This window comes from Nicotiana tomentosiformis, chromosome 10, assembly GCF_000390325.3.
Source record: "Nicotiana tomentosiformis chromosome 10, ASM39032v3, whole genome shotgun sequence".
Classification (NCBI taxonomy): domain Eukaryota; kingdom Viridiplantae; phylum Streptophyta; class Magnoliopsida; order Solanales; family Solanaceae; genus Nicotiana; species Nicotiana tomentosiformis.
In genome coordinates, this window is record NC_090821.1 from 33,333,494 (window position 1) to 33,355,467 (window position 21,974).

Below are 21,974 nucleotides of genomic sequence, written 5' to 3' on the forward strand. Positions count from 1 at the left end.
AATAATTTGGACCATATTAAACTCAAGATACTGGTCCAAACAAATATTGTGGCTAGTAAATTGAGTTAATTATTTAAATTCAATATATATATACGTTGGACTAGTTCATCTAATTGGACTACAAATTAAATGATAAGCACACTTCATTAGCCCAAGGTCCAAATGGCTATTAGCCCATCTTAAGGCAGGCTCATGCCACATGTCAAGTGATGTGGCGATCCAAGACAAATAAACGAGCCAACAAAATCATGCCACGTGTCAAATGATGTGACAATCCAAATCAAATAAATGAGCCAATGAAATCGTGTCACATGTCAAGACGGGTGGCAATCCAAGTCAAATCAACAACCAATAAAGTTGTGCCAAGTGTCTAGATGGTATTGGTCAGTTCAAACGGACCAATCAAATCGCAGAGCCACACCACTCCCTACAACTATAAATAAAGGTCTTCATAAAGCTAGAAGACACCATAAGTGATAACAAGAAGCAAACAGAGAGCTCGTGGACCTAACACCGCAAATTTCTCTACAAGCTACAAATTCAAGCACTCAAGCTATAAGTTCAAGTTCAAGATCAAGATCAAGAACGAAGCCAAATCAAATACCAAGACATTCAAGATCAAATTACTTGTTCGTGATCAAATCCAAATTCAAGCTCAAGAAGGAGATTCAAGACCAAGCTTTACAAGCCCTTGAATCAAAATCAAAATCAATCTCATCAAGATAGTTTATATTCTTGAAAAATCAGAGGAATACCATAGAGATTGTAACACTTTAATTTGTTAAAATCAAATACTATATTTGTTACGCAATTTTTCAGTCTTGATTATTTATTTTTCTCGACGCGAAAATTTGTTGTTACAAGGATATAAAAATAATTATTATTAAAAAATAAAGTTTTAGAAACTGAAATTTTAAAATAGAAATATTTTCAATAGATATCAACACACCAAATAAGAGTTCAAGTAATATTTAATTGAGTCACGTCGTATCCAAAGAGTCCTTCATAGTCTCAACCTTTGATTATTTTGCCATAAATATGAGTTATTATTTTGCTTCATGGCTGTTTTTAGGATCTAATGACACCGACGAGAATGGTACCAAAAAAAAAAATAGAATTATAACTAGGAGATTTGAGAAATTGTTAATTTCATGTAGTGTTTCTTAATTAATATCCAATGATTATCTATATTTATCGAGAAGGTTTAAATTTTAAGATTACTTACATATAATCCAAATAACTCAAATATTTGACATGGTTAGTGTCCGCGCATCCGCACGGGTGCTAATACTAGTACACCTAAAAACACGTTGTTCCTTGAGCCCATTTAATATTAGGACTTTTTACCTAAATAAGTAAGAATTTAATGTATAATATTTAATTGATTTAGAACCCCTAAATATTAGAGAAGAGCCTAAATGACAATTTTGTCTTAAGTGAAATTTATTTTCTAAGGATTAAAAAAACGAACGGCATTCCGCTAAGAGCCTTCACACTTTTAATATAGTATAGAATAGATATAAAACATAATGTGGCTATTAGGATACTAATAAGGGTGTAAATCAACATAGTTAAAATCACATGGAATGATGTGCATTTACACATTTTATTTATTCTCGTTAATCACGATTCTTAAAAAGAGAAACAAAATATCAAAAATTGCATATATATACTACTAGAATAGTGCAAATTTCCCACAAAATATTATTAGTTCCCACCAAAAATTTGACAAAATCAGTGAAAAAGTGGGTACAAGAAAATTTTACCAAAATTTTAATAGTTCTCACAAACTCTCCGTGGAAACTATTTAGCGCCTAAATCTGTGAAATTCGTTTCCCACCCATTTATGTGGGAATATTATTGGAAATTAATTACATGAAATTAAAAAGAAATTCTCAAGGAAAACGGTGGCAAACTAAAAATAAATATTGATATTTTTAATATACCCACCGATTCTCTTGGAAAGTAAATATTAATATATTTTTTATTTTTTGCCAATAAGGATTTCCCACATTCTTAGGTCACAGACGCTTTTCTGTCTTTTCTCATTCAGTCATTCTTCATTCTCCTCTCCCATTGTCTTTATCTGTGAACTTAAACATCAGTTTCGTCCAGCAAGCTTGCGGTTCCGGGAATCCCTTCACTCTGACGAGTAGGTAAGTCGATCTCTCTTACTCTTTCTCATTTCCCCTTTCCCTGATTTCTCCCCAAAATATACCTAGGGTTCCGCCACTGTATCGAACCCTAGATTTTTTTATGCTTCCTCTATTTCATTTATGTAACTGAAGGCAATTCCGTGATCCTTGGGGCTGTAAAGGAAACTCAGCAATAGTAGGAAAAGGATTTTGGGGGTTTAGAAACCAAATCTTTGTAAAAACCAAATTCCTGTTGTAGAATTAGTTAAACTCGTTTCCATATTCTTTCTTTTGTTTCATGTTGCTTTTCCTCTTAGAGAAGGGCTTGACTGTGGCTTAATTAACAATTTGATGTTTTACACTAGATATTTAGGCTTAAGATGTGCATAGTTAGTTGATTGGATAAAACAATTTTAAGATGTTTAACCTAACTCGTGTGTTATTTTATTTGGAGGTAAGTTTATTTCAGAGTAATTTTACTCTCGTTATGTTTCAATGGACCAGCATTCTATGTTTGTCTTGCATTTGAAAATAGAAATAAGTCTTAACAATTTCTCTGTTAATATATATATATATATATATATATATATATATATTAATTCAATGGTGTTACCGTTGAATTAAGAGGATACTAGATACCCACTTGCTGCTATGAATTAGATGTATTCTCATCTCTGGCGATGTCTTTCTTTCTCTATTTGATCTGTAGCTATTATTTGCTTGCTAATCTCATTTTGAACTCAGAGCCTGGAATTATGTATTCATCATTTTAAGTTTCCTCTGTAAATCTTGAGTAGCACTAGTTTCACATATAATTTTATCTGCTTTTACCATTCCTTTAGGCATCTGATAGTTTTCTTGATAAGTAATAAAGAATTTTATTAATTAAATAAAAAGGACTAAGTGCCAAACATAGTTACAAGTTATGAAAATTTCCAATTATATCTAACAAGGCATTCACATCCTTTACCCAGACAAGGGGATCTTATAATTCACACCAAACAGAGTTTATTTTACCAGGAAGGTAAACTAGTTTGCTGCAATTAGTTTTGGCACGTAATACCATTGAATTAATATATATATATATATATATATATATATATATATTATATCAGTAATGGCACTTGCTTCTATAGAAAAGTTTAAGAGAAAAGTGATCCCAAGTAAAAAGTTACAACATTCTAGTACAGACTCAGATAGTAGTTATAGTGGTTGAGTTAGATTTATTGAGCTTATTATTGATAAACATCACATGACAGCAGATTTGGTAATGTAGTTTGATGTATTAATGTTACAAAATTTCCTTAAACAGTATGAATAGTGGCAACGTTGCATCATGATGGTTGATAACTGTGGTTGATCATACATGCTGTGGTTGGTTGCTCTTTAAACTTTGTCAGCAAACAACTCTTGTGACATTTTCTCCTTTTATTCTTTTTGTGACTTGTCCTGCTGTCAGATTAAGTAGACTAGAAAAGGTACACAACACAGACCTGAAAAACAAAATATTTTCTCCATAATGAAGGGTAAACTAGCGACACTACACCCTTATTCGATTAACACGTCAACTTGCTTTATTCAACAAATTTCTGTTCTCCACTATGCATTTGTGGGCATTGAGGGAATTGTTATGCTTTCTGTTTGCTAGGACTGTGAGTTTATAATTTTTTGTCGTGATGATTAGAACTTCATATTTTTCTTTCCAACATACTCTGAATTAGTCATTCTTCTTTTCCCGCTGTAATTTGAAATCTGGTTCGTCTTTTGAACATACATACATACATACATACATATACATACATACATACATACATACATATATATATATATATAAAATAGAACCTAACTACAAGGAAATGTGTGGATGTTTTGACTGCTTTTTATTATAATATGAAGCCTGAAGGGGCAACTGAGCTCCTTTGATTTTATTTTGTTGCGCCAACTTATGTTCTAGGCAAAGAGGAAAATGGTACAAGCCAATGTTGGATATATCTTTATTGAACGTGTAATGTGGTCAGAGAGCAGCAATGAGATTATATTCAACATCCTAAATCTCATATTGAAAAAGGAACCCCTTGATCACCTGATGAGATAATTAACTAAGAAATATCATTGATGTACTTGTTGTAACAGACTAACAGTAGAGAGCTTTCTGTCAGAATTACACACAGCTTTTGTAACTCATATTCTTCTTCTTTTCTCGGTATAGAATATCTGGTTCATGTCTGCTCTCTACTGTGTGCTTTTGTCATGTGTTAGTTAGGTAAATGCTCTTTTCAAAATCTATCTATATAGAATAGGAGAAGCAAAAGTATTATATTAAGACAAATGTCATAACCATAAAAAGCCAAGTGGCATTGTTAAGACAAAATAAACTACCTTTCTAACTTTTTTTTTTGAATTTTAAATTTTGAATTAATTGGTTACTCTACTTGAATTAACAAATGTAGATATCTTAATTGTCTATAAAAAACGAAAATATAAAAAATAAACTACTCATTCAAATTGGGGAGTAATTTCAAGTTGGAGTTTTAAAATAAAAAACAAAAAATAAAAACTACCAATTCAAATGTGGGAGTAATATATATAAAGAGAAGTAAATAATTATATGATCCAAGTGGCATAACCATAAGACGACAAGTGTAGCCAACAAAGTTGGAGTTTTAAAACTATTTTAAATTAAAATCAAAATTAAAAAAAACCCAATTCAAATCTATCTACCTATATAGAATAGGAGAAGCAAAAGTGCCATAATCTATCTATATAGAATATGATATCTTCTATCTATATAGAATAGGAGAAACAAAAGCACTATATTAAGACTAATGTCATAACCATAAAAAGCCACGTGGCATTGTTAAGACAAAATAAACTACCTTTCTAACTATTTTGTTTTTGAATTTTAAATTTTGAATTAATTGGTTACTCTACTTGAATTAACAAATGTAGATATCTTAATTGTCTATAAAAAACGAAAATATAAAAAATAAACTACTCATTCAAATTGGGAAGTAGTTTCAAGTTGGAGTTTTAAAATAAAAAACAAAAAATAAAAACTATCAATTCAAATGTGGGAGTAATATATATATATATATATATATATATATTCTACTATCTAATAAGAGGCAGTTAGCAGGCACCTGGACGACATGCCTGCCTCCCACTTCAAGGGTAATATTGTCTTTCCATCTAATTTTTATTAGCTTCGCTTGGATTATATCTACCACTTTGGAAAACCTGGCAATCACCGCTTCTTTGGCTTCTGTCTTCTTGCTCTTCTTGTTCTTATCATATATATATATATATATATATATATATTCTACTATCTAATAAGAGGCAGTTAGCAGGCACCTGGACGACATGCCTGCCTCCCACTTCAAGGGTAATATTGTCTTTCCATCTAATTTTTATTAGCTTCGCTTGGATTATATCTACCACTTTGGAAAACCTGGCAATCACCGCTTCTTTGGCTTCTGTCTTCTTGCTCTTCTTGTTCTTATCAGTGCCAGGCAGACACCTCCTTGAGAAACTTGGCAGATGCAGGTTCTCTGTATCAAAAACCAATCTAGCAATAGTTTAAAAGCTCCAGCGTCTGGAATTGCAGCTTCCCAGTTCCACCTTTTTGTTCCTTGCAGTTCCTGATCTTATCTTCGCACTTTCGCCAATTTTTCTCTTTGGCTCATTGTTTCTTGTGAGTTTTCTTCTTCTTATCTTCTGTTTCTCTATTTAAATCTTTCATGGCATACTAAGGCTTTACTGCACGGAAAGTTTAATGTGTCTATCACCTTTGTTCTTTAGGTGTTCGACGCAATTCCTGAATGAACTACTATTGTTTTAGGTTTAACTACACCTAACAAGAGCTCCCTTCTCTTGTTCCTTTCGTGCACCCCAAATCACTAAGCTAAAGAAATTATATCGTTTTTGGATGACAAACAACTAAATGAACGTTGATGTGTTAAAGAAGAAGAAAGAAAGAAAAGAATAAATTGTGAACAATTTCTGACGGTAGGTGTGCTAAATGGAAGAAGACAAAATTCTACCTTACATTTGAATCACGTGGTTAGAAGTGAATGATTTTTTGGTCTTAATAAAAGAAAAGCGGAGCTCCTACGGCATTTGGGGCAGTTCAAAAGCAAATCAATTCCCCAAATTGAAACTTCTATTTCGTCGAATGGATCGAAGGAAGATTATGATAGGTTCAATATGTGTCCATCGCCTTTGTTCTTTAGGTGTTCAAGGCAATTCTTGAATGAATTAGGCTTTTTTTTTATTTCTACTATTTTTGGGGTTATAGCTGGTTTAACTAAAGGGCTCTCAAAAGTGTACGAATTGAACTAAGCTATCCATGCCTTGCGTCTTTTTCTCAAAAAGAAGAGAAATTTCAATATTAAGTTTGCGATAAGCTCTTTAATTGCCTGTTTTCGCCACTTGGTCTTTGTGGGTGTTGCTGGATTTTGTAGAAACATCAAGTTAAGCTCATTGAGCAGGTTGTCTTCTCGGATCCCTACAAAATGTCACAATATAATCACTGCACATCTCCTTATGTAGATGCTGATGCAAAGGCAGTTCGCAACAATAATGGTTTAAAGATTGAAGTTGCTGAGCTTAAATCCAAGTACGTTTGTGATTCTATCAGATGTTGCCTTATAGTCCATCTAATTCATGTGCTTGACTATTATTTGTATTGCTGATAATTTGATTGTTTTATTTGACTATACAACTGATGGTTATGAGATTTGTTAGGAAAACACGAATGGAAACCAATAGAATTTAAGTAGATCCTAATTTATGGTTTTACTCTCCTCTGTGCTAAGCCACAGACTATACATAAAGACTTTTTGACTACCATAGGAAATCACCACATGCAATGACAAACATATTAGATATATTGGGACATATAATCTTTTCTGCCTATTGAGTATGAAACAAAAATCTGATTCTTCTTTTTGAAGTCGATATGTTAGTTAAAGCACATAGTAGTTTAATATTTTCAGCATGTCTGCCTAGGATTTACTGGATAATTTGGTTATTTCAGCTTTCGATTAATATTACTGCCTTATTAGCTGACTCCTTGTATATTCCTTTTTCCAAAGCGACTACGAAACCAAAAAGTGCTAAATCACCAACTGGCTTTTGATTATCACTTGATCAACTACTAGCTGTTCAAGCAACTTCAAAGAAAGAAAAAGTACACATTACAGTTTACAAGCTTTCTGAATACTCCTACCAATCTGAATGTTTAGATGAAAGCTTTAGTTTATTTTGTAATTCTAATCTAAACATTGATAAAACTCGAAAGCAGATGTCACTTCTTTTTACTTAGGTACTGTTGTTTTAAAGTGTTTAATAGTTGAATCATTTGTACAATATCAGGTATCTATATCATTGATACTAAAATTGTTTTCTGCAAATACCTTCTACACAAACACACTGACCAATATATTCAAAGGGTATTTTTTTGTTAGCCAAAGTTAACTGGTTTAAGATGTCCCTAGAGCCCACAGACAGTTGTAGTTTCTACTGGATGTCTTATTGCGCTTTGACAAATTTGAAACATTTGAAAATGAAGACATCTCTTAATTATTTACAACTATGTATCAGCGGATGCCACAGGAAAGCTAGACGTTTTTGGATAACATATGAATTAGAAATAAAAGGATTAGAAAGAGTAGCATTTTTGTAATAGCTCTGTAGTCTTTTATTTCACTGTTAAGTAACATCTTTGTAGCAAATCTGTATCTTCTATTTCTCTTCTAGACACAAAACTTATTCCTTGCTGATAACAGTATAGCTTTGTTGATGTTGGGCCCGGGCAAAACCCGGGCTACGCCTCCACTAGTATATATATAAAGAGAAGTAAATAATTATATGATGCCAAGTGGCATAACCATAAAACGACAAGTGTAGATTTTTAAGACAAAGCTCCAACAAAGTTGGAGTTTGAAAACTATTTTAAATTAAAATCGAAATTAAAAAAAATAAAAAATTGCCAATTCAAATCTATCTACCTATATAGAATAGGAGAAGCAAAAGCATTATATTAAGATAAGTGTCATAATCTATCTATATAGAATAGGATATCTATATCCTATATAGAATAGGAGAAGCAAAACTACCTTATGTTTATGTTTATGGTTATGTTTATGCCATAACCATAAAAAGCCAAGTAGCATTGTTAAGACAAAATAAACTACCTTTCTAACTATTATTTTTTTTAAATTTTAAATTTTGAATTAATTGGTTACTCTACTTGAATTAACAAATGTAGATTATCTTAATTGTCTATAAAAAAACGAAAATATAAAAAATAAACTACTCATTCAAATTGGGGAGTAGTTTCAAGTTGGAGTTTTAAAATTATTTTAAAATAAAAAGCAAAAAATAAAAACTACCAATTCAAATGTGGGTATATATATATATATATATATATATATATATATATATATATACACACTAGTATCTATCAACGTGCGTTGCACGTTAATAATGACACGTGATGATTTAAACATTTATTTATATGAAGGAACAATAAAATTTAATTATTTAGAGAAATTTTATGTATAATAATACAACAATCATCTAAATGCCGAAAGATATTATTACATTGGCATAATACATGAATTTACAATAAAAGGACATCATCATAACTTACACAAATGTTCTTTTTTAGGATTTAGTTTTGATTGTGCTTCTTTAGACACTTGTATAGCATTTTGATTCTTAATAACATACTAACATTTTTACTTTGTGTTCTAACGCTCTTTTTATTGAATAAATTTATGTACCCTAAGATTTTTTTAACTTGAATAAGAATTTTACTCATATGATGAATTTAAAAAATAATTGAATTGGATTCTCTTGCTAAATAATTAATTAAAAGATTTAATTATTAGTTTTAGCATAAAAAATAATTTATTCTATGTTGACTCAGATCTTAATATTAGTTCATCTCTTGTTTTGAATATTTAATCTTAATTATAATTTTATCCACCATAAATTTTATTTTCAAAGAGTAAAATATTAATATGACATTTCACTTTTAGATCTTTATGTCTGTAGAATCATTAGTGGTATTGACTCTTACCAACCATTTTTTTTTCTCTTTCTCACACATTTATATTCTTAAATATTTCCTTAGTTGTTGTTTAATAATTGGGTATTTTTTAATATTACACGAAAAATGATAAAAAATATATTATTTGAGTAGAAAAATAGTTCAAATATAATATAAAAATATATTATCGTGGGGGTATTTTTTTTATCTCAATTTCAACTCTTTATGCGGTCCATTTAATATTAAATTTTTTTTTTGGTATTGGATATTATGGAGTAATAATGTATTGCCAATACAGAGGATTATTATGAAATTGATTTTATTAAACCTTCCTACATATTTTTTTTAGTAAGTATTCAATAGACCAAATTTTATTAATTTTAAAATCTTAAATATTAAAAATTAGTATAGAAGGTATTGTAGTCAGTTATTGCAGTTATGTCCTTTCCTTATGAGTTCTTCCGTTTAATATTTTAGGGCTACTTTGGTATATTAATATTGTATTTATGTTTTTATAATAATATAGGCTCTCTTTTTTCTAAATGGATTTGGACAATATAATACATTCTCAAATTAAATTAGTAATAGGACATTATAATACGTTTTCAAATTAAATTAGTAATAGAAATTTTTAAGAAGCATATCCTAAAAGTAATAGGATTACATGACTAAAGATATTTACTTGTTCAATTTTATATGAATTAGACACCCCGAAAGTAATTATACTAATAGGATTCCTAACGTCTAGTATTATGTCCTAAAACTAATTGGATTATAAGGCTACAACAACAACAACATACCCAATAATATTCCATCCACACTGTGGGGTCTGGGGAGGGTAGTTTGTACGCAGACCTTACCCCTACCTTGTGAGGATAGAGAAGATGTTTCCAATAGACCCTCGGCTAATAGGAGTATAAGGCTAATATCTACGATTATGACCTTTTATTATGAGTTATTATATTTAATATTATAAGGTTATTTTTATAAATCGACAAGTTAGGTTACTTATCATTAGGACATGACATTAGCTTTGAGTCACGATGTAATTTTTAAGAATTTTTTATTTACATACTATATTTCAAAATACATGAAAATAGAATAAGGAAGGATAGATTAATCTCGGTATGTGCATTGTGTATGTACCCCATCAATAACTATTCAATGTTGAAAACTCACGTAAATTTTACATTAAATATGTTTGATTTATGAGATGAAAAGTAAATAAAATTTTCTGTAAATGTTAAATGCTGATTCTATTTAAATAATTAAAGATAGAAAAAATCATGAAGATCAAACAACAAAATAAAATAAATTATTTTTAAAACTAATTTTAATTATAATCGACATAAAAACAACTTTTATGAAGGAACTGTATTTTGTTCAAAATAAAAAAAAAACATTCCTTCAATTTCTAATATAAATAAAGAAGGTAAAATATATATACTATTATTAGTTTTTAAAACGTTGAGTCAAAGTGGACTCTTGAGTTTATAATCTTTCGCTTTTTTTAACTTCAAATTTTTTCAAAGCCTTTCCATACGTATTTAGACCATTCTCTCTTTAAGTTCTTCCAATACAAGGTTAAATTTAATGTTTTATTTAAGAATTCTTACCTAGTTCAATAAGGGAAGATTTAATAACCAAAATTTAGTTAATTTTAAAGTCCTAAATATTAACGTGTAGTATTATATCCTAAAACTAATAGGATTATAAGGCTAATATCTAGAATTCCGGTTATGTTCTTTTATTATGAGTTATTATACTTAATATTATAAGGTCATTTTTGTAAACCGACATTGTATTCATGCTTTTATAATAATTTAGATATATAAAGAGAAGTAAATAATTATATGATGCCAAGTGGCATAACCATAAGACGACGAGTGTAGATTTTTAGGACAAAGCTCCAACAAAGTTGGAGTTTTAAAACTATTCTAAATTAAAATCGAAATTAAAAAAAAAAAAAGTTGCCAATTCAAATTGGAGTATTAAAATTATTTTAAAATAAAATAAAAATAAAAAAAATATTACCAATTCAAATTGGGGAGTAATTTCTTCCTAATATATATATATAAAGAAAAGTAGATAATTATATGATGCCAAGTGGCACCATAAGACGACAAGTGTAGATTTTTAGGAAAAAGCTCCAACAAAGTTGGAGTTTTAAATTATTTTAAAATAAAAAATGAAATTAAAAAAAATAAAAAGTTGCCAATTCAAATTGGAAGTAGTTTCAAGTTGGAGTTTTTAAATTATTTTAAAAAAATAAAATAAAGAAGTCAAAAACTTTCAATTCAAATTTAGGAGTAGTTATTATACTAAACTGGTAATTTATTAGGAATTCATGTCAATTTAGTAATATGAAGTAATGGATAATACAATTTGATAAGCAAAAGAAATAAATATAAGACTTATAATTAGAATTATTATGAGAAAAATCGTACATATACACATAACTAAAATCATAATAACCAAACAGTCATAAAGGAAGAATACTAAAAAAAAAACGCGATAGCGTAAAAATTTATATACTAATTAAATTTCTCATGTAGGAAATTTTAGCTAATAAATAGAACTCATAATTCCATAATGAAAAATACAAAAATATAAAGAAACTATTAGGATATTATACATAAGATAATATATTATATATAAAACACAAATTATTAATTATTAAAAATATTAGTATATTTTTTATAAACATAATAAAAGGTTTATCTCTTTATACTTTTTTATGAATTCAAAATTATAATTTGTAAAATAAATTACATTATTTAAATTTTCAGTGGAATACAAAATGAGAAATCTAATCAAATATTATCGTACAAACATTCAAGAAAATTATTGATAAATTTAGACAATTGAAGAATTTTGAACAATATAATATAAGTATTAAAAAAATATTTCCGGAATAAGAAAATATATACTTATGTTATATTAAAAGAGAAGTAGTATCAAAATATTAAGCCAATTGACAAGTTAATAAAAAGAAACATTAGTAAATGTATCGTACCAAGTACTTGCTAATTTAATAAAGATTAAACAAAGAATAAACAATTTATTTGATTACTATATGATGTGTATCCTTTGATTTTGTATAGATTTTGTTATATTTTTGTAAACTACATAAAGTAATAAACAATATTTATTAAAATAATATGATATATTAGATTATATAATTTTATAAGATTAATATTCTGTCAAATTATCCGAGCATCGTGCGGGTTCTAACACTAGTAAGATATTAAATTGGATCTTAAGGTCAGATTTGTACAAGTTACAATTGAATGATCTTTTTTAATGTTTCTTTGGACTGAATCAAGCTGTTGCAACTATAATACTTGTGTTCGCATTGAATGTTGCAACCATAATACTCATGTTCACTTCTCCTATTATCAAAAGATATTTCTCTAGTTCGAAGTACTATGTGGCAGAATTTATGATATTTCAACCGTAATCAGCAATTGATATTTTGAATTTAATACTCCTTGAGTCCTTGTAAAACTTGTCTTGCTAGGTTATCATTTCTTTGCTATAAGGAGATATTGATATAGGAGGCAGTTAAGCTTACACCCAATATACTTTGACCATTAAGAAACTGAAGTAAGTTCTCTATCTGATATTATATTCTAGTCCATTTGCATGTTGTGTTAATTTATTGAGAGACATTGCAATCTGTTAGAATTTTGTAGAGTGAGAATTACATCTTTACCAATTCCTTTGATTACAAGACTTATATTTTTTTTAAGAGCCATGATATTGATACATGATAAGTATGTTAGAATCTTGATTTGACTTGGTATTTCTAAAACTGATTTCAAGCCCCAATTGCATTTCAGGACCAAACAAATCGAGAAACCCTAAGAAATGATGAGCTCAGTAGCGAAGCATGTATCCACCATCTTCAATCGACCGAACGTAGCCTTATTGAATCCACTAAGTTGGGAGCAACAACTACAACAATGGCGGGGCATACGGGTGAAGGTGCAGAACAACAACCTAGACCAAGCACTGTTCTTGATGCAGAGGAAAATGCAGTCCAGCGGAATGGAACGCCTCATAAAGCGTGAACAGCTTCACCACATCAAGAACTCGGAGAAGCGCATCTTGGCTCGTAAGCTCCTTGAACGTAAACTCCGTTCTCAAGACCTCGCTCGTAAGCTCAAATCCATCCTCATCAAGAAAGTCAGGTATGAAAAACAAAAAACGAATGATTTTCGACTTGGAGCGAAATAGATATAGAGGTTTCATATTGGCTCGTGGTGGATGTAGCCCTTTGGTTATGGGTTCATCCAAACCTAGTATTTTCGACTTGGAATATAAATATGTATGTGCATACCTACTAAAGTTTCAATAAATATAATATCTGAATCCATAATTTTAGAAGTGCAATGAGTTCAATGCTAAAAAATTTAAAAGTCAAATCCATCAAGTTTAAATCCTAGATCCTCCTTTGATATAGCTGAACCCACTAGTTTGGGATTGAGGGTGTAGGTGTTGTTTATGATGTTGCTAAAGTAAGGAAACGTTACTGGGAAGACTAAGAGTGTTGTGGACTTTATTAGTGCCAATGATGGACCGTGTTGGGGAGATAGCAAGCTGGTGTTATGATAAGCACAAGCTAGATGACATGAATTGATTGCTGCTATTGACTAGAATTCACAGAGATAGTTCTATTCCTGAAGGAGGGCATTGGAAAAAGTAGAAAATAGCAACTTGAGAACTTGTAGCTGACTAAGTTGTGCTATGATAGTGTAGGAAAGATTGCAATGCTCTAAATGGATCATGTTGGGAATGGAGCAAGCTGCTTTTATGTTAATCACATGCTAATTGCCAATGAATTGATTGCTGATGATGACTAAAATTTGCGGAGATAGTTATTTCCCTCAATGAAGGCAAAAGAGAAAGAGAAAGAAGTTGACTAATTTTTGCTATGATGTGTAGAAAAGATTACATTTATCTCAGTGCGAAAGAGTTGGCTTCTTAGTAAGCTTCAACTGCTTAGAGCGCATTGTTGCATATGAGTGGCTTACTGTGAGGAGTTCCAGTTTGCCCTACCTTCCGCACACAAGGTTTATTTTTGCTTATTTGAGATGGGTGAAATTGTTTTTTTTGAGAAGGTAAAATATTTGTATATTAATATATAGATTTCACTAAATTTGTGAAGTGACCCATAATTACAGAATGAGTGCCCAAAAGGAAAATTAAAATACTTATAATCCTTGGTCTTCTCACAAGGAATCTAGTACATCAAAAATGGATTCATGATCCTCCAAAAACTTTCCTTTACACTAAAAATAGAAAAGAGCTAGACATTTCATCTTCGTCTTCTGGATGTTACTGGATTTGTCTTCAAAATATCTTGGATTTCTCTCTTCCCAAATTGTCCACCATATGCATGCTGGGACAATTCTCCATCTCTCTTTATAACTAGAAAGGTAGCCCTCTTTATTCCAGCAAGCTAGAACATCAAGAATTCTTCACGGCATTGAGATGGGTGAAAACTGTAACTGATGTTTAGTTGCCAAGGAAGTTGATGGCTCATATTACTCATTAGTGAACAATCACCAATTTTCTGTACGTGAATGAAGTTATCATGTTTTTTTTTTATGAAGTTAGAAATTTCATTGATAAGTGTTAGACATAATTAAGTAAATAAAAAGTGTGTTCTCTCTAACAACTTATATCACTATAGGAAAAAAGGCTTTTAGCGAGGGAAAATTCGGTTGTTGAAAGTCCTGATCCTGTCGCGATTAGTCATTAACGGCCGAAAAATATTTGGTCGTCATCGGTCGTTAAAAGCTTCGACGTTAAAAGTTTACAACCGGATTTCGATCCGGTCGTTAAAAAATATTTGGCGACAACAAGAAATCCGGTCATTCTACCTACTTCTAGCGACCAAATTTTTCCTTCGCTAATTATTATTCCGGTCATGAAAATCCATTAATTACGACAACTAATCCAGTCGTTAAAAGTGCATCCGATCATTATATGGTAATTACTGTAAAGATACATAAAAACTAAATAGTAATTCTTCTTTCATATACATTACACTTGAGCAAATATGGAAAAATACAAAATTATCAATATTCATATAAAATTTCATAGATAATTAATTACAAGAGATAAAACCTCACATTACCAAAAATGTACCAACCTAAATTGTACGACATTGTAGCATTACAAATTAAAATATCTTTAAATAATGCCTAAGAAAACCAAAAACATGTCCCTTTTGTGCTTCAACTTGATCTTTAACATTTTCGGTTGTTGCTTATACTTGCTCTGCACTTTCTTCCTAGGCAGATTCTTCAAACTTCAAAATCTTGATCGGTCAAAAGAACAATGGTGAAATAATATACCAAGAAGAATTACATTTTCTAGAGATGAATATTCTACAAAATCCAATAGTCACTATATAGTTCTAATAAAAATTCTTATCGTGATATCAGTTTGCAACTGTGAACATATATTGCGACATCAACTGAGCTTCAATCCCGAACTAGTTAGGGTCAATTATATGAGTCTTCTATATTCACTCCATTCCATTTTCACCCTTTTCTTTCTTATACTCAAACAATCGAGAATATATGATCTTCCCAAAAAGAAGAAAAGCTGGCTGAAGGAGGATGCTTTTGAAAATTCAAAAAATTACCGTTGGATAAGGAGGAGGCTGGGGTTTAAATTTAGCTCCTACTATACAGGAACCAGCTTCTCTTGCAATCTGTCCCTGCAACAAAAAAAAAATCCATCCGAGCTTGCCAGAGGCATCAATCTACCTACATCTGGTATAAAATGAGGACCATCCTTACAATAGTTTGAACTCTAAAATATACCATCCTGTAGGAGCCCAAAATGTACCAGTTGAAGACTTAAAGTGCACCATGCGTATTTGAAAAGTCACGGATACAAACTCCACTAATGCTTTTCTTATTTTATACTCAATTCAACCTTCATCACAAACTAATTTTCAATAATTGTAAAGGTGTACATATTAAATATTCATTGAGTTTAAGTAATAGCAAACAACCTTGCAGGTTCACAACCAGTATATTCACTTAGAACATGAAATTTGCATACGCCATAAAACATCTTGTTGGAGATAGAGAAAATAAAGAAAGAGATTACAAGTTTACAGGATATAGGGTAGTGAAAGATTTGGAAGACTTATCAGTTTTTGAAAGCTAAAAGCATATGCTATAAGTTTTTGAGTTATTTGAGAAGAAACTCAAATTATCACAACACAATTCTGAAATTCTTTTTTTTTTTTGATTTTGCAAGTAGCTACAAAGTTAGTAAAGGTTCTAAAACTACAATCTAAAGTTAAGGCCTCATAAGTGATTCCGGCCTGTCACCCTATAGTTTCCTAGAATATATTGATATATACAAGTCTGTCTCCTGGTAAAAATTAAAGTATCTTTAAATGTCCATTTTAGTTTTGTAAACTACACCTCTCATTCCTAAGATGTTTTTTCTCAAAATATATAATACATTTTAAAAAGAAAAGTATTAACCAGCATGTGTATCAAATGTGCACGTGTTCTAAAAGATTAACAACAAAGAGACATTACCGGCAAAGCAGGAAATTCTTTGGAGATGGAGTTCCATAGTAAGACTTCTAATATCGAAATACAAGTAGCAAATATATGAAATACTCATATCCAACTTAAGTTACTCAAACCCTGCAATTACCAAGAAAGTATTCAGAACACATTGATCTAGATCAAAGTTCACTAGTTAATACAAACTATAAGCACATTTAATTACATGTAAAGCCGTTCTCAGACAGTTTTTAATTGCAAATGATATTAACATGCTTCTAATTGGCACCCTGATTACAAATACTTGGAGAATTATCACTGTTGAACACCTTGATTATAAATCGATTAAAAATTAATTTTGAGGATTATTGTCAAACATCCACGCTCCGAAGCCTGAAATGACTTATCAAGGGTTTAGACTATGACAACTCCAATATAATGTAGAGAAGTTATGAATCTAAACTAATGGAGAAAATACCAAGTACTGAACAGAAAAAGAAACCAGTGACATGACTATCAAAACTAAACTCGTGATGAAGTCACTACAGTAACATGTAATTAATTAGTCACTCTGTATAGCTCAGTCACTAGTTAATACGAAATATATACACTATGATTTATATAATAGATTTTTACACTTAGCTCAATATTTGGTTGTTGCGCAAGCTCTGTTGACTTAAGTGAGACTGATTTTTTTTTCTTTTCTGAAATTAACAGCTTACCCATAAAGTGATTATGTACATGCAATTGACTACTGAAAATTCTGTATACATGTCATTAAAAAATTAAGCTTGCTAGAATTTATGAAGAAAGATGAAATCTATCTCTTCTCTTCACTCTATAAGAAAACACATTCCTCCTTCCCTGTCTTTCTCCCCCTCCAGTGGCACACTAGTTTTTTGTACTTTCGTATATTTCATCTCATTTTTCTCTGCGCATGAAAAGTGGAGATTCACACAGTGATACACTGATTTTGTTTTCTTGCCCTCCTCTACTTTAGCATATTCAATATATAGTTACTTTTTCAAAAAAGAATTTCACACTCTCCTTAGAGCATCATTAGATAACGATGAGATAGTACTGAGTAGGCAGAGGGAGATTTGTGTTCCTAAGTCAGTTTTGCTTGTTCTAGGGCTTCTTTTATCTTTTATTTAGAGGGATGGGCTGGGAAAATTTGAGGGAAAGAATTGGCGCTTCTTTTTATTTTTTTTATTTTTTCCTATTCTAGTTTTTGCGACGGGAAATCATTACTTGCTTAAGACCGGGTATTATCCCCTGGCTATTGATGAGCAGAAATTGATTTTACTGACCGGAAAATAATTTGGTCGCTATAAATATATTTATAACGACCAGATTCACATCCCTTCATTAAGAAATGGTCGTTAAAAGTCAAATTTCTTGTGGTGAAATTAAGCTTTTAGATAAGATGGTCACACACTTCAACATGATATCATAGTAGCCAGAGGTCCTGGGTTCGAGTCTCATTGCCACCAATATTAAAAGAATTTTCATGTACTTGGCTCATCTAAAGGAATCAAGCCTGCACGTGAGGGGACGTGTTGAAGACAAAATTAAGTAAATAGAAAGTGTGTTCTCTGTTACAGCTTATGCTTTTAGATAAGATGGTCACACACTTCAACAATAAACATCCAGAAGATGCAAATAGTTACAAAAGGAAATTAGGTCCAGTAGGATGACACTAGGTAAAGCTTAGGGAGCTAACAAAATCTATGATCTGTTCGATACTATTCACATTGTATAAGTTGTTCCAACAAAAAAAAGCTTTAAAAGACACCTAACTTTTAAGGAGTGAATGGAAGTTGATATTCCATATCTACGGTTTCTCTCTTTCTAGGTACACCAAAAAAATGCGAACCATTATCCAGCATACCCCAAAAATACACCAGAACATGCTCCAAATATCTCTTCTACTTTATAATGGAGAAAAAGATGGAAGACATTCTCTGCTTTCTACTGGCACATGTAACACCTATTGCACAGTTGAATGCCTCTTTTGCCAAGGTTATCTTGACTCAAATAAGCTTGCCAAAGGGTTGTCCCCGTTTAAATATGCATGTGCATATCTAATTTAACAAAAGGTGGGGGTAAAAGGAGTCAAATACTAAAATCGTAATGCAGATAAGATCTAAATGTGTGCAATGTTTGCAGGTTGTTTAATCACTGAACTACTCTAGTGCCTTGTCATTGGGTGTATTTTATATAGTGATGACTGAAGGGCAATTTTATCTGATTTGGAATTAACTGTTTCTTTCGTTTGGTTTATAAGACAATGATTTAAGAAGTTGATTTCAGTTGCACTTTACGCTATTTACAAAAGAGAAGAGCTCAGGTGTAAACATCAGAAGTAACCACATTTTCTAACACTATGTGGAATTCATCTATAAGTGCTGAATTTAGATAAGTTCCTTAAGTTGAGATACAATGTATGCAAGTGTTTAGATTCTCTTATCTTTGTCGTGTCATTATTCCAAATTTGAATATGCTAGCTTCAGAGTTTAGGATCTCGCGGGCATTTCACTTAAATGAAGGGATTGGGGCATATGGAGAAATGCAAGCACTATGTAGTCTATTTGTTCAATCTTTCTGTCTTAGAACTAGCATTCGTTCACAAAATGACTAAAATTTTTCTGTTGAACATTAGCCATTTCTCGTCCTCGGTCACTGCTCATTGGATGTACGGGATATTAGACATACTAGTCTGTCGTCGGTGCTCTTGTTCTGGACTCACCCCTCCAACTGAAGGGAGTGGTGCATGGAGAGTGGAGAACTATAGGGTCCGAAAGGATATGAAGCTGAAAGGTAGGGTGAGTACGAGGTCATGGGTATCTAGCAAGCTAAAAAAAAGGAGGCTAGGAGCTTTTTGTTCTTGGAAGGAAGTGTAACTTTTCCTAGTTTTTCTTACTGAAGATCATGAGTTACTCATGTTGTTGGAATAAGACTAAGAAAGGATTATCTTATTCATCGTTGTACTCTAAAATATTAGAGGCAACAGAAAGCATGGTGTCCAAGGACAAAACTAGACACCGGGTGAAGAATTTCTGCAAAAATGGCATCTAATTGTTATCCACACCACTGAGCAAAAGAAAAGGGATATATTGGGAAAGATCTGTGCACTCAGCTGTTTTCTTTAGCTGACCGATGTAATCCTTTTCGTCTCACTCTAATTGGGCACAAGCTTAATAGTAGAGCATGAAAATATTGGAAATTAAGTCCTTGTAGAAAATTTTAGAGCAAATGAAAGTGATACATTCAGTCTGTAGAAAGGTTTCTACTTAACCTTTCTAATATAAACAACATTTTATAGCATATGCACATGGATTTAGAGGGAATATTGTGAAGCTTTTAATGCGTGAAGCTTTGACTCCCCATTTATAAGAAGAGTGTAAAAGGGGAAAAAAGCGTAGGTATTGCTAATCTCAAACTTGAAGATAGGATCTTGCATCTGTTGCCATCCTTTTGGCATTGCTCTTTCCCTTGTTCTTTCAAGTTTTGTGATGTGTGCCATGTATGGAGCTTCATGTCTGTTGCCAACTCCATCCACAGTTGCCTAAGCAAACTGCACTTGAGATGTTTGCCATTTGCAGATGAAATCTACTCACATTTAATTGTAAAATTATATTTTGAGCCAAAAGTCATTTTATGACTCGAAATTCTTCTCCCAGAGGGAAAAGGGAAAAATAAGATATGCATTTGTTTTCTGTTCACATTTCGTGGGTTTTGAAGCATTTTTTGTTCTCGACTCTCAGCTACTATAGCTTTGCATGGTTCTTTGTATTTTCAATTTTTTTAGCCAGCGGTCCTTCTGATTAAAGTAAAACACTTTTCTTACATTGCCAGTTTCCTATATATGACCATTCTAAACTGCTTTCATTTGTAAATTGACAGCCATGACTGCTCTGCCTGCAGGGGTTTATAAAGGAGGATGTTCTAGCAGAGTTTCTTCATTAACTTTCTGGACTTGGCTGGCTGATTGCTACTGAATCACCATTTTCTTGCACCTTCCTACGTGGACAACACTTTTGAGAATAATGTTTTGATTTCTATGAGATTTCTCTCCTTGATGTAGAATTTTGGCAAGTGTTAATAGAAGATCATTGCAAGTTTTCTACATAGTGTCTTTCTTTTTCCTTCGTGGGACTAATGCTTAATTCGTCAAATTAGATTGTAAAGAATGCAGCCAGTGGAGTACGAGAATGCATTAATCGCCATAGCCAAATCTGATGAGGAAAAATAGATGGAGAAACTGATGAAAAAGATAGTTATATTAATAAAAACAATAAAAAAGTTACCTTGATGCCGAAAATTATTAATTATACTGTGTATATTCTTCTAGCGTGTATGATGGTGTTTGAGCAATGCTTTTGACGTTAGGATTGACATTTTTTCGTAAAAAAGAAGAAATCCGCAACACCGGTTATTTTTTGGAATAACGGGCTAAGAATTCAAACTTCTCGAATAAAAATATCCATAAGAATTCAAACTTCTCAAATAAAAATATCCATCTGTTTTTGTTTTTTTTTGGGAGAGGGGGGTGGGTTGCTAAGTGAATAGGCGAGGCAAGAAAAGAAAGTTATGAATTCTTATTTTCCTTATTTCACAAAATCCTTTCAAAGTTCTTTCGGATGGGGATGATCAATGATGATGCAAATAAAGAAAGCTAAAAGAACTATTTTTCTCATATTTCTCATAAAATTATCCTTGTTATAAAATAAAAGGAACTTCGTAAAACATGAACAAGATATGTTGTTGTGAAATAAAAGCAATTTAGTAAAATATGAACAAGAAATGGAGATAGAGAGAAGAAAGAGATTTTCTTCTTCAATTGTGTGTATTTTTCTATCTATTACAAGGCCTTTATATGCATGAAAAGTGAAGAAAAATATGTCATTGAATATGTCATTAAGCATAAAAATATGTCATTAAGCATTTGAGAAAATCATGGAGGAAGAGTAGACATCCACCATAATTTGATTTTTCTTATAACACTCCCCCTTGGATGTCCATAGATAATGTGCCTCGTTAAAACCTTATTAGGAAAAAAAACCCTATGGGAAAAAAAATTCTAGTAAAGGAAAAAGAGTACACATGTTTAGAAATACGCCTTTTGGTTGCCTCGTTAAAAACCTTGCAAGGAAAACCCAATGGGACAAAACCTTGTAAGGGAAAAAGAGTACAACGCGTATTAACTCCCCTTGATGAGAGCATCAATTCACATCCTTG

The 21,974-nt window shown here is 31.3% G+C and overlaps 1 long non-coding RNA gene across 3 annotated transcripts; it reads left to right on the top strand.

Annotated features, from left to right (window-relative positions):
* Nucleotides 1–1,972: 1,972 nt before the first annotated feature.
* On the top strand, nt 1,973–20,862 carry LOC104096544 (uncharacterized). 3 transcript variants are annotated; one of them, XR_686352.4, is made up of 6 exons: nt 2,006–2,156; nt 5,483–5,517; nt 5,639–5,826; nt 6,684–6,750; nt 13,032–13,382; nt 20,661–20,862. It is a non-coding gene; the product is annotated as an uncharacterized lncRNA (long non-coding RNA). The 3 variants fall into 3 exon arrangements; XR_686351.4 differs by lacking the exons at nt 5,483–5,517; nt 5,639–5,826 and adding an exon at nt 12,710–12,795 and having other exon boundaries at nt 2,000–2,156; XR_686350.4 differs by lacking the exons at nt 5,483–5,517; nt 5,639–5,826 and having other exon boundaries at nt 1,973–2,156.
* The last annotated feature ends 1,112 nt before the right edge of the window (nt 20,863–21,974 follow it).